The 13,838-nt window shown below is 39.3% G+C and overlaps 1 protein-coding gene and 1 pseudogene across 3 annotated transcripts in view; one reads left to right on the top strand and one right to left on the bottom strand.

The window, feature by feature from the left end:
- Window positions 1–13,838, bottom strand: part of ASXL2 (ASXL transcriptional regulator 2) — a 335,805-nt gene that overhangs the window by 100,493 nt on the left and 221,474 nt on the right. The window lies entirely within an intron of this gene.
- LOC140601865 (ubiquitin-like FUBI-ribosomal protein eS30 fusion protein) lies at window positions 13,322–13,750 on the top strand (annotated as a pseudogene).

Genomic DNA, 13,838 nt, shown 5'->3' with positions numbered 1-13,838 from the left:
GTGGCTCAGCAGTTTAGCGCCTACCTTTGACCCAGGGTGTGATCCTGGAGTCCCGGGATCGAGCCCCACGTTGGGCTCCCTGCGTGGAGCCTGCTTCTCCCTTTTCCTGTGTCTCTGCCTCTCTCTCTCTCTCTCTCACCTTCTCTCTCTCTCTCTGTCTCTCATGAATAAAATAAATAAAATCTTTAAAAATAAATAAAATAAAGTGCATCTCTCTCCCAATCTTCCTTCTACTACTACTACTACAATTCTCATTATGATTACAAACAGAGGGATCCCTGGGTGGCGCAGCGGTTTGGCGCCTGCCTTTGGCCCAGGGCGCGATCCTGGAGACCCGGGATCGAATCCCACATCGGGCTCCCGGTGCATGGAGCCTGCTTCTCCCTCTGCCTGTGTCTCTGCCTCTCTCTCTCTCTCTGTGACTATCATAAATAAATAAAAATTTAAAAAATTATATAAAAAAAATGATTACAAACAGAGATAAGAGTATATGAATAATAAAATGAGTAAGGTTAATTTCAAAGATATACCAAACTTCAAACTCTTCAAAAACTTTTTCTCACAACCACTAGTGAAAATAATTAGAAAAATCTCCTGTTTATTAGGAAGTCTCAATAAGTACAAAAACATGTTTGAAATGTTCAAACTTCTGATTGTAATACAATAAAACCATAAATTATAAAAAATAAAGTCCTTTGGATGCTCAGTGGTTGAGCATCTGCCTTTGGCTCAGGGCGTAATCCCGGAGTCCCGGGATTGAGTCGCACATTGGGTTTCCTGCAGGAAGCCTGCTTCTCCCTCTGCCTGTGTCTCTGCCTCTGTGTTTGTGTGTGTGTGTCTCTCATGAATAAATAAATAAACTCTTAAAAAAAATTTTGGGGGGGACACGTGAGTGGCTCAGTGGTTGAGTGTCTGCCTTCAGGTCATGGCGTGATCCCAGGATTCTTGGATCAAGTCCCACAAGATCCCACAACTGGGATCAAGTCCCAAGTCCCCTGCAGGGAGCCTGTTTCTCCCTCTGCCTGTGTCTCTGCCTCTTTCTGTGTCTCTTATGAATAAATGAATATAAAATAAAACAAATAAAATAAAATAAACCTTTAAATAAATAAATAAATAAATAAATAAATAAATAAATAAATAAATAAATAAATAAATAGGGACACCTGGGTGGCTCAGTGGTTAAATGTCTGCCTTCTGGCTCAGGGCATAATCCTGGAGTCCTGGGATCAAGTCCCACATCGGGCTTCCAGCAAGGAGCCTGCTTCTCAGGCAGCCCGGGTGGCCCAGCAGTTTAGCGCTGCCTTCAGCTGAGGGTGTAATCCTGGATACCCAGGATCACGTCCCACGTCGGGCTCCCTGCATGGAGCCTGCTTCTCCCTCTGCCTGTGTCTCTGCCTTCTCTGTGTTTGTCTCTCACAAATGAATTTTAAAAATCTTTTAAATAAATAAATAAATACAGTAGAGTACTATAGATGTATTTTCTCTTATGATTTCCCTAACATTTTCATTTCTCTAGCTTACTTTATTGTAAGAACACAGTATGTAATACATGTAACAGAATATATGCATTAATCAACTGTCTATGTTACCAGTAAGGCTTCTGACAGTAGTATGCTGTAAGTAGTTAAGTCTGGGGGGAAGTCCAAAGTTAGACTCAGATTTTCAACTGCGTGGGGATCAGCACCCCTAACCCATGTTGTTCAAGGGTCAACTGTTGTCCTATCACATAACAAGTCACCTAAAATATTCAAATTTATACTCTACTATCCTCAACAAACTATCTTCACAGGGTTAAGTTAACCCAATTCCGCTGTTTCTCAAAAATCATTCTCAAGTACATCTTCGGTAATGAACTTATCCTCAGTTAAAATGCCCTTTTCGCTTTAGAGTCGTATCAAAAACAACCTTTTTTACAGGTGCATACCCCTTTCAGAGTCTGATAGCTATTAAAAACCCTTCTCAGAAGGAAAAAAATGAATTTTTATGGTTAGTTTCTATGGGTCCACAGACTCCATGAAAGTTAAGGTAAATTTGTGATTTTAACCACTTATGTTCCATTCAACATTCCTCTGGTTAAAAGGCCCTGATTTACTTTTGGAGACCCACCTCCCTCCTCCATTCTCAGTCCATATGGTGGGAACCAACACTAGCAATAAAGCAGGAAACAAATTAGCACTTTCCAACCACAGTATTCGCTCAGAAATGGGCAGAAGACTGAAACTAAGGCTACAGGAGCAGAATGACAGGAAAAAGACATTTTCTGCCCCAGGAACTACCGGACTTCAACTTAAATGATGAGAGACTGAAGCTAACAGCTTTCAAATATCCCAAAGTCAAACAAAAAAAGCAAAAGAGTGAGAGAGAAAACAAAATCTTAATAATGCCTTTATTTAAAGAATGAATCCAACCATACCTAAAGCTCTTCCCTTAGATTTTCTGTTGACAATACCCTTTTCTTTTTTCTATCACTTTGGAAGAGATGTCTACCATTTTCAAAATAGTCCTGACATAGAGCCGCCCATTCATAGATCAAAATTAAGAACTCCTGAAGTAGATAACAAATCTATATTCTGAATCCATATATGCATGGGCTTGTAACAGTAAAGCTAATTATGGTGAATACATTGGCAATAATTAGAGCCTACTAGTCACAAAAAGCTTTTAACCTAGTGTAGGAAAAAAAAATCCTAACGTTATTTTTTATTTAAGCTTTGTAAATTAACTAACTATATGATGAAATTCCCAGAAGCCAGTAAAAGCAATGCTTTAAAGCTACCAAGACAAGGCAATTGTTTTAGGACTAAAGAATTTCACAGATGTCAAACAGAATCTGGACTTCTAAATCTTTACTCAAAACAATCAACTTAAAGCCTCACTACATCCAAAAAGTCTGCTCACAGACTCAGAGACACATTTCCTTCTCAACCTTAGGTACTTGAAGTGGGCAATTTCAGCAACTAACTACATATATTTTTTTTTTATCATTCCTATTTATCTTATCATTTAAATAATTTTATTTATTTTTTTAAGTAGGCTTCACACCCAACACTGGGCTTGAACTCAGGACCTCAAGCTCAAGAGTCACATGCTTTACTGACTGAGCCAGCCTGACGTCCCTCATTCTTACTTATTTTAGTTTCTTACTCTTTTCTCCACAGTGAAATGCACTTATTCACAGAGACAAAATAGTCAAGGTTTTAATCAAAAGAGAACTAGAAAAAAAATCTCCCGAAGAGGACAGATAACCAGGTAATTCCAACGTAGATTTACTAAATTTTCCCTTTCTTTTAGTAGAAAACTCAGTTTTCTCACTGTGATTAGTACCACCATCCACACAGTAGTCCCCCAGATGTACAATTTCTATTTAAATCTCCATGAAAAAGTAGATTAAGATACCCTCTTTCGGCTCCGTTGCCTGGGTAGCTCAGCGGTTAAGCGCGTCTGCCTTTGGCTCAGGGTGTGATCCTGGAGTCCCAGGATCCAGTCCCACGTTGGGCTTCCTGCATAGAGCCTGCTTCTCCCTCTGCCTAGGTCTCTGCCTCTCTCTTTCTGTGTCTCTCATGAATAAATAAATAAAATCTTTAAAAAAATTTTTTTTAAAAGGGACGCCTGGGTGACTCAGCTGTTGAGCTTCTGCCTTCAGCCCCAGGGTATGATCCTGGAGTCCGGGGATCAAGTCTCACATCAGGCTTCCTGCATGGAGCCTGCTTCTCCCTCTGCCTGTTTCTCTGCCTCTCTCTGTGTGTCTTTCATGAATAAATAAATAAAATCTTAAAAAAAAAAACAAAAAAAAAAAACTTAAAAATAAACTCTTTCTGCCCTTCCAAAGTTTAAAAGAAAGAAAAAGTGCATGCACTATATAAAGAACTTTACTAATAATGAAGCAAAGCTTCACAACACAAGGAAGGGTAAGACTTCACAGTAACTTTTACATGAACAGATTTCTGAACCTCACAATGATGATCTCCTAATACCAAAACTCCTCGCTCTAGTTCCTTCCCAGCTGACAGGAAGCCTAAGTGAACTGGAAGAGTTCAGGCAAGAAATAAGAGCCATCATTCCTCCACAATTAGTAAGTCCGGTGTTACCTCCAGGTCAGTGACCATGCTACATACTAATAATTCTCCACAAACCAAAACAAGATTAAGTTAGAAGGGGGCAAAAAAATTAAGGCTGAAATGCCAATGGTGGTTGCCACTGGGTAGTAGGTCAGTGGGTGATTTTTTTCCTTTTAAGCCCCCCCCCACACATTTTCTATCAAGTGCAAATATTAATTTGTCCCACAAAAGTTTTTTTTTCATTTTTTGCAATCAAATCTTGTCCTTTATGGATTCTACTTTTGTTACATATGCTTTCCACAGAATGACACAAAACCAGAAGAAGAAAAATATTACCAACTGTAACTACATAAAAGCGAAAAACTTGGTATCATACATATGCACATGTACACACACAAATCCATAAACAAAGTATAAAGAAAAACTAGGGAAAATTAGAATATATAAACACACACAGAAAAGGTTTTTATAAATAAATGAGAAAAACACCAATAATTTAAAAAAAAAAAAAGAACTAGCAAAGGATATAAAAAGGTAGTTCACAGAGACAAATACAAGTAGTCAGTAAGCATTACAAAGATGTTTAACCACAGCCATACAACCATAAATTCAGAAATCGAAATCAAAACCAGATTTTTTTCACCTACAGAGTTGGCCAAAGTAAAAAGACTGAAAAGGCCATTATCTGTCAGCGTGTGGGGAGCGGACACTGTCACCCACTGCTATAAAATGGTACGACCCTTTCGAAGCACAATTTAGCACTCTCCAGCCTTGGATGGATATATCTCTGACCCATCAATTCCAATATAAAAATTAATTCTATAGCTTACATCAATTCTATGTAAGAATTTACAAGAACACAAATAAATATGTACAACATTTACTTAAAATATTTTTGTAACATCATAAAACTGGAATGGTCTAAATTCCAAGTAATTAGTAAAAATAGATTGATAATTAACCAAATAAAAGAGGGAATGCCACTATTAAAAAGAGCAATGTGGACACACACACACACACACACACACGCAAAAAGATAATAGAGATGCCTGGGTGACTCAGCTGTTGAGCTTCTGCCTTCCGCTTAGGGTGTGATCCCGGGATCCCAGATCGAGTCCCAATTCGGGCTCCTTGCAGGAAGCCTACTTCTCCCTCTGCCTACGTCTCTGACTCTCTCTCTCTCTGTGTGTCTCTCATGAATAAAATCTTTTTTAAATAAATACATACATACATACAAAAATACACAAATAATATTCTTAGTCTAACCCAGTTGAACTTTTGAATTGTTTTGCAAAGTAGAACTGTTTTAAATTTATAAACTTACTTGACAAGAATTGAAATTTTGATCATACTGATTCTTCTGGTCCAAACACAAATTGGCCCTGTTCAATTTTTCAAGTCTTTCCCTCATCCTTTTCAAGGATTTTATAGTTTTCCTCACCTAGATTCTGTACATTTCTTATTCAACTTATTTCTACATACTTTATATTTGCCATTATTTTTGTTATTATTGGTATATAGAAACTCTACTGGAAAACCTTTTTTCCTAAAGATTTTATTTTTTTAATAAATCTTATTTTAAGATTTTATTTATTCATGAGAGACACAGAGGAGAGAGGCAGAGACTCTCAGAGCACAGGGAGAAGCAGGCTCTTTGCAGGGAGCCTCAAGCAGGACTAGATCCTGGGACCGTGGGATCATGCCCTGAGCCTACGAAGGCAGACACTCAACTCCTGAGCCACCCAGGCATCCCCATTCCAGGAGATCTTATCTAATATCTAGGTAGCACAATCTGGAGAGTAAATTGAGACAAGAAGGCAATAAAACCTACCAAGAATCCCAGACACCACAGTTTGGTCCTAGTAATTATACATATTACCTCCCTGACTTTATCTCCTATATCTGTTCTCCTCAATCATTGTACTCTAGCCACACCTGCCTCTTCACCATTACTAGACCAAGACAGGCACATTCCTGCCTCAGTCTTTGTCCTGACTGCTCCCTCGTATAAAGAACTCTCTTTCCCTGAATATCAGCAAAGCTTGATCCTTCACCACTTTCAAATGTTTGGTCAAAGGTCAACTTCTCAGCGAGGCCTTCCTAGAATATCCAATTAAAATTGCAAACCACTCCAATCCCAGCCCAGCATTCCCCAGCCATCCTGCTTTCCTCTTCCTCATAGCACCTGTTGCTACGGTAATATGCATATAATTTATGTATTTACTATGTTGCCTGTCTTCTACCCCACCCACATATTGTAAAGTTTCATGCCTAGAGGGATTTTTTTTTCTGATTTGTTCACTACTACATCTACAGATCTCAGAATGTGCCTGACATATGGTAAATCTTCAATAAATATTTAACTAAATTAAATATTCCATATATTGAATCTCCAAAGATATGACAGTGAGATTTAGTGTTTGCAAATTGATCCTCACCTAAGCCAACCTAAGATACTTACCAAAGAACTGCTCCTTCCATTCATTACCTTACAAATCTAAAGACCTGACTTTTTAAAATTGACAATATTTATAATGATACTATAATCCTTGGTCTCTACCTAAATCTCTTAACCTGTGGAGAAAACAAGAAAAGATTTCAGAAGAAAATGTTCTTTCCACCCCACTCCAGAGTATGTCAGTTTGGTGCCTTCCTTCACTTCACAGCAGTCATATCTTCATCTCCATTTTGTCTACTTCCAAAGGGAAATTTAAAAAACAAAACTACTGTTAAAAGAGGTAAAGGGTGGAAGTGGTAACAATAAAATACAGGTTTATGAGGCGCCTGGGTGGCTCAGTCAGTTTAGTGTCTTAACTCTTGGTTTCTGCTCAGATCGTCACCTCGTGGGTCATGGGACTGGGCCCTGAGACACGCTCTACACTCAGCATGGAGTCTGCTTGGATTCTCTCCCTCTCCTTCTGCCCCTCCCCTGGCTCGTGTGCAGGTGCTTTCTCTCTCTCTCTCTCTCTCTCTCTCAAATAAATAAATCTAAAGGAAAAAAAAAAAAACAATATGGGTTTAAACTGTATGTTAACTGGAATTTTTTTTTAAGATTTTATTCATGAGACACAGAGAGTGAGAGGCAGAGACATACATAGAGAGAGAAGCAAGCTCCATTCAGGGAGCCCAATGTGGGACTCGATCCTGGGATTCCAGGATCACACCCTGAGCTGAAGGCAGGTGCTTAACCGCTGAGCCACCGAGGTGTCCCGGTTAACTGGAATTTAAATTTAAAAAAAATTTTAATGCAGGCAAAAACCTGAATTTTAGGGTGCCTGGGTGCCTCAGTTGGTCAAGCATCTGCCTTCAGCTCAAGTCATGATCCCAGGGTCCTGGAATCGAGCCTTACATCAGGCTCTTTGGTCAGTAGGGAATCTACTTCTCCTTCTCCCTCTCCCTCTATGCTCCCCCCCACTCATGTTCTCTTGCACTCTCACTCTCAAATAAATTAATTTTATTATTATTTTTTAAAGATTTTATTTATTTATTCATGAGAGACACACACATGCACAGAGAGAGAGGCAAAAACACAAGGAGAGGAAGAAGCAGGCTCCATGCAGGGAGCCCGATGTGGGACTTGATCCCAGGTCTCCAAGATCAGGCCCTGGGCTGAAGGCGGCAGCATTAAACTGCTGAGCCACCCAGGCTGCCCTCAAATAAATTAATATTTTTTTAAAAAGAAATGGAATAAATAGCTAATAACCTTCCAAAACAGAAAGCACCAGGCCCACATTGGTTCTCTGGCAAATTCTACAATACTCTTTTTTTAAAGATAGATAGGGGATCCCTGGGTGGCTCAGCGGTTTGGCACCTGCCTTTGGCCCAGGGCACGATCCTGGAGTCCTGGAATCGAGTCTCACGTCAAGCTCCCTGCATGGAGCCTGTTTCTCCCTCTGCCTGTGTCTCTGCCCCCCCCCCCTCTCTCTCTCTCTCTCTCTTTATGTCCATCATGAATAAATAAAATTTTTAAAAAAAATTTTTAAGATAGATTTATTTATTTACTTACTTATTTATGACACTCAGAGAAAGAGAGGCAGAGACATAGCCTGAGGGAGAAGCAGGCTTCCTGCAAGGAGCCCAGTGTGGGACTCGATTCCAGATCCCAGGATGATGACCTGAGCCAAAAGTAGACACTCAACCACTGAGCCACCCAGATGCCCTGCAAAAGATCTTAAATAGATAATTATATCTATTATGAATAGGACCTATAGGGCACCTGAGACCACCCAGGCATCCCATGGCATACTTTTTTTTTTTAAGATTTATATATTTATTTAAGAAAGACAGAGGACAGGAGGGGCAGAGGAACAGGGAGAGAGAGAATCTCAAGCAGACTCCATGCCTAGAGCAAAGCTGGACTTGGGGCTTCATCTCATGACCCTGAGACCAAGACTTAAGCTGAAACTGAGAGTCAGCGCTTAACCAACTGTGCCACCCAGGCACTCCTCCAAACATTGAAGGCAGAAATTATACCAATTCTCTACAATGTTTTCCAGAGGGTAGAAGCAGAAGGAATACTTCCTAACTCATTCTTAGGCCAGCAATATCCTAATTCCAGAACTAGATAAAGATACTATAGGGGAAAAAAACCCTACAGATCAGTATCTCTCACTAACACAGTGAGGAAAATCCTTAACAAAATATTAACAAATCAAATACAACAAAGTAAATAGTAGCAGACAGACTGGGGAAGACCAGAATTCAAAATATCAACTGGCAGTGAGTTTAGTAAATTTTCCCCATCAGTATCTCTCAATCTGAACTCAACACAGCCAAAAACCTGGATATGGGCATCAGTGTGGATAATGCCATTAGGATAGAAGTCTCCTAATGTGCAGCAACAAAACAAGAATTACTCCATTTTCTTTCTTTTAATTTTCCTTGTTCTCTCATACCTCAGAACCCAAGCTATTCTGTGGCAACAACAGCAACAGAATAAGTAGGTGCCTAAAACTCTCAAAGGAGGGAAACCATCCCCTCCATATCAGAGGAGTTATGGTCCCAAGAGACTGAGACAAAACCCCATTGCTCTTTTTAAGTCTCTTGTCTCCTGCTGCTTGGCCCAAGGGGAACAGAGTTGTGGAAATATACAGAGAGGAATAAAGAAATTTCTGGCCAAAGATGAAAAATGGGAGTTCCATGGAATCAGACAAAAGAACTCAGGAAAGTAAGCCCCTTAAACTTATGAATGAAATCCTTCAGTAACACCTAAGCTGTGCATATACGGGCTGGATACAAAAAAAAGCATAGATAGACTTTGAGAACTAAACTATGGGATAGATTGGAGTCAGTAAAACTTTTCTACAAAGGGCCAAATAGTAAATATTTTAGGTTTTGTAGGCCAAACAGCTTCTGTCACAACTGCTCAAATGTGACCACTGAAGTATGAAAGCAGCCACAAAAATTACAAACAAGTTGGCATTGCTGTGTTTCAATAAAATCTCATTTATAAAAATAGGCAGTGAACTGAATCTGGCCCACAGGCCATAGTTTCACAACCCACAGGGAAGACCACCACCCAAATCCCAGATACTATGACAGTTCACACAAAGGACAAATCCAAATAGCAGTCAAAAGTATTTGAAGACTTAACTGACATTGAAACAACAACCCACAGACGGCTGGTCAAAACTTGAAGGCTAGGGCAGGGGGTGGGGGTGACTGGGTGGCGGGCACTGAGGGGGGCACTGGGTGTTATTCTGTATGTTGGCAAATTGAACACCAATAAAAAATAAATTTATTATTTAAAAAAAACTTGAAAAAAAAAACTTGAAGGCTAAACACAATTCAGTCAACTGTTTGCTAAAACAAAACTATCAACATTCTCAAAATTCAAACAAGATACAAAGTGTCAATTACAATCTAAATTTACTAGGTATAGCAACCCAAGAAAACCTCAATTTGCTTAGGAAAGAAAATCAAAAGATAGAAGCAACAAGATAAATCTGATATGGGAAATGTTTCACAAAGACTTAAAAGCGGCTATTATAAAAATGCTCCACGTAAAGGTAAACACTCTTGAAGGAAGAGGAAGATACAAAGTAGAAGCAAATGTAAATTTTAGAACTGAAAAATAACCAAAACAAAAAAACACTTCATTCAATGAATCAATAACAGAAGAGGAAGTGAACATGAAAACAGAAACACAGAAATTATCTAATGATTAAAAAATAAAAAACCTCTACTCAAAAATTAAATTTGTGTATGTCATATCAAGAAAGTAAAAGAACAGGGTGCCTGGCTGGCTTAGTCAGTGGAGCATGAGACTTAATCACAGGACTGTGAGTTCAAGTCCCATGTCAGGTGTAGAGAGGTTACTGAAAAAAGTCTTTAAAAAACTAAACAAATAAAAAACACAAAAACAAAGAAAGTGAAAAAACAACCCACAAAATGAAGAAAATATTTCAATTAACATCTGATAAAAAACTTGTATGAACCAACAAATAACAAATACCCCAATTAAAAAATTGGCCAAGGATATGAATAGACATTTCTTCAAAGACAGACTAGACAATGGTCAGTAGACACATGAAAGGATGCTATGAAAAGCACCTTTTTAAAAAAGCATATGAATAGCATCATTCACCAGGAAAATACAAATCAAAACCACAATGAGATACAAGTTCACATCCACCAGAATGACTATGATAAAAAAAATTTTAAAAAAGAAATCCACGAGTGTTGGCAAGGATGTGGAGAAATTAGAATAATCAAATATTGCTGGTAACAATGTAAACAGGCACATGGCAAATAGTTTGGCAATTCCTCAGAAAGTTAAACACAGAGCTAACAGATGACCTAGCAATTCCACTCCTCGATATATACCAAAAAGAACTGTTTTGCTCCCTCTGCAAAAGGTCCTCTCTTATGCTGTCACTCTCTAGGTATACTCTGTAGGACAAGAGTGTTGTCTCCAGCAATCTCCTTCCTGCTCCACATGCAGCAGGGAGGGAACTGTGGCTGAAACCCACAGGCTCCAGGTAGCCAACATCTTCAACAGTGTTGCTATTGTTGATATAAGCAGTCTTAATCTTAGGGCCCTGAGATCGAGTCCCAGACTGGGTTCTCTGCTCAGTGGGTAGTCTGCTTCTCCCTCTCCTTCTGTGCTTTCTCTCTTGCTCTAAATAAGTAAATAAAATCTTAAAAACAGACCCAGAATGTTTCACTGGTGGATTCTATCAAACATTTATAGAAGAAACTATTGATTCTCACAATTCACAACAGTTATGTTCTATAAAGGTCACTGCAAACACTATATTAGCAAATATTTGAACCAATGCTCCTAGAGGAAATACAAAGTTAGGTTCCTACAAGACTCTGCTCATATTTATGTCAACTAATCAATATAACTTTGATTTTATGTACTTCTGTTTAAAGATATCTTATATAGGGATCCCTGGGTGGCTTAGTGGTTTAGAGCCTGCCTTTGGCCCAGGGCGTGATCCTGGAGTCCGGGGATCAAGTTCCATGTCGGGCTCCCTGCGTGGGGCCTGCTTCTCCCTCTGCCTGTGTCTCTGCCTCTCTCTGTGTCTCTTGTGAATAAATAAATAAAATCTTTAAAAGTAACAATAAAGATATCTTATATAACACATATTAATAATTCATTAACACTGAACTCCTGGCCAAGAGTAAAATTCATGCCTAAATAAATCTTATCTGACACAAGCAATTTTCTCCATAAGGAACATCACAGCTGATTTTTGTTGTTGTTTTTTTTTATATATATACAGCTTTCTTGAACTTAAGAATACTACACAGCATTTCAGCACTACACTTTGGGGTCATTTTAAACAGTGAAAGCACCAACGAAAATGAAAATGCCAAGGCACTAAATAGGTCACAAAAAGGACACATTTTCACTACGAGAGATAAACAAGAAGGCAGAGCATCCCACCTTGTTCAACCCCAGGAGGGACCTCAACTGGGAATATCCACTCAGGTGAGTCAAATTTTTTGCCACATTGCACATGTCCGTGAATGACAACAAAAATGTCATAAGCGTTGATTTTGGTGTTAGGAATATATTTTTGGGGGTACTTGGGTAGCTCAGTCCGTTAAGCTTCTGAAATCAAGATTTCAGCTCAGGTCATGAACTTTGAGTCATAAGATCAATCCTTCTGATGGGCTCCATGCTGGGTATGGAGCCTACTTAAGATATTCTCTCTCTCTCTCTCTCCATCCCCCCCACCCCCGGTCTCCTACCCCACCAGGCTCACTCATACTCTCTCTTAAAAAAATTTTTTTTTAATTAAGGAATAAATTTTATCAAGTAGCTGAATTCATAAAGACTGAATCTAGGAATGACAATGATAAAATGTGATCTTCTTCAAAAAGAAACAGAAAAGTGAGAAGACTTTCCAACTGATTTTTATGAGGCCAGCATTATCCTAATACCAAAACCGAGACACAGATGACTCAAGAAAACTACAGACTAATATGTCTCATGAACAACTATAAATATCCTCCGCGAAATGTTAGCAAATCCAGCTATATATAAAAAAATACACAATAACCAGGTGAGATTATTTTTTACCCCAGGAATGCAAAGCCAATTTGAAATTTGAAAATCAATGTCATCTACCGTATTAACAGGCTAAAACTTAAACGCAAATGATCCCAGCAATTGAGTCAGAAAAAGCATCGGACAAAATTCAACATCCATTCATAACAAAAACTCTTAAGTAAGCTAGAAATAAAAGGGAACTTCCTCAACCTGACAGTAAGTGCTTACAAAAAACCTATAGCTAATACTCTTAACAATGAAAGATGGAATGCTCTACCCATAATCAGAAAAAAAGTATCTGCAAATCCTATCCAGCAAAAAACTCATACCTAAAACACATAAAGAATTCTCAAATCCCATCAGTAGAACAACAACCCAGTTAAACAGTGGGCAGAACACTTCACCAAGGATGATATACAGTTGGAAAAAAAGCACATAGAAAGATGCTTAAAAGTGATATGGCACAAGGGACCCCCCGGTGGCTCAGTGGTTAACAGACGTCTGCCTTTGGCTGGAATAGTGATCCTGGGATCCTGGGATTAAGTCCCTCATCGGACTCCCTACAGGAAGCCTGCTTCTCCTTCTGCCTATGTCTCTGCCTCTTTGAGTCTCTCATGAATAAACAAATATAATCTTGAAAAAAAAAAAAAGTGTGACATGGTGCACAGTAGGCAATGAGGACATAGCACCCTTGCTGCTTCCTCTTTCCAGATTCCATCTCTGCTGTAACACCTGCAATAGCGGCAGTTCTGTCTCCAACATGCAGCTCTTTGTCCACACCCAGGAGCTACACATCCTTGAGGCGACCAGGCAGGAGACAGTCGCCCAGATCAAGGTTCATGTAGCCTCGCTAGAGGGCATTGCTCTACAAGATTAAGTAGTGCTCCTAGTAGGCATGCCTCTAGAGGACTAGGCTACCCCAGGTCAGTGTGGAATAAAGGCTCTGACCACCCTGGAAGTAACTGGCCACACGCTTGGAGGTAAGGTCCATGGTTCCCTGGCCCATGCTGGGAAAGTAAGAGGGCAGACTCCCAAGGTGGCCAAACGAGAAAAAAAGAAGACAGGCTGAGCCAAGTAGTGGAAGCAGTACAACCGGTGCTTTGTCAATGTTATGCCCATCTTTGGCAAGAAAAAGGGCCCCAATGCCAACTCTTACATCGGCCCTTGTAATCCTAGCTTTCCCCAATAAAGATGGTTCAGTTAAAAAAAAAAAAAAAGATGTTCCACAACATATGCCATAGAGAAATTAAAATCACAATAATCTACTACTATTCACA

Source organism: Canis lupus, chromosome 12 (assembly GCF_048164855.1).
Source record: "Canis lupus baileyi chromosome 12, mCanLup2.hap1, whole genome shotgun sequence".
Taxonomy (NCBI): Eukaryota; Metazoa; Chordata; class Mammalia; order Carnivora; family Canidae; genus Canis; species Canis lupus.
The sequence above is the reverse complement of the archived record's forward strand: the minus strand, read 5'-3'. Positions and strand labels throughout refer to the sequence as shown.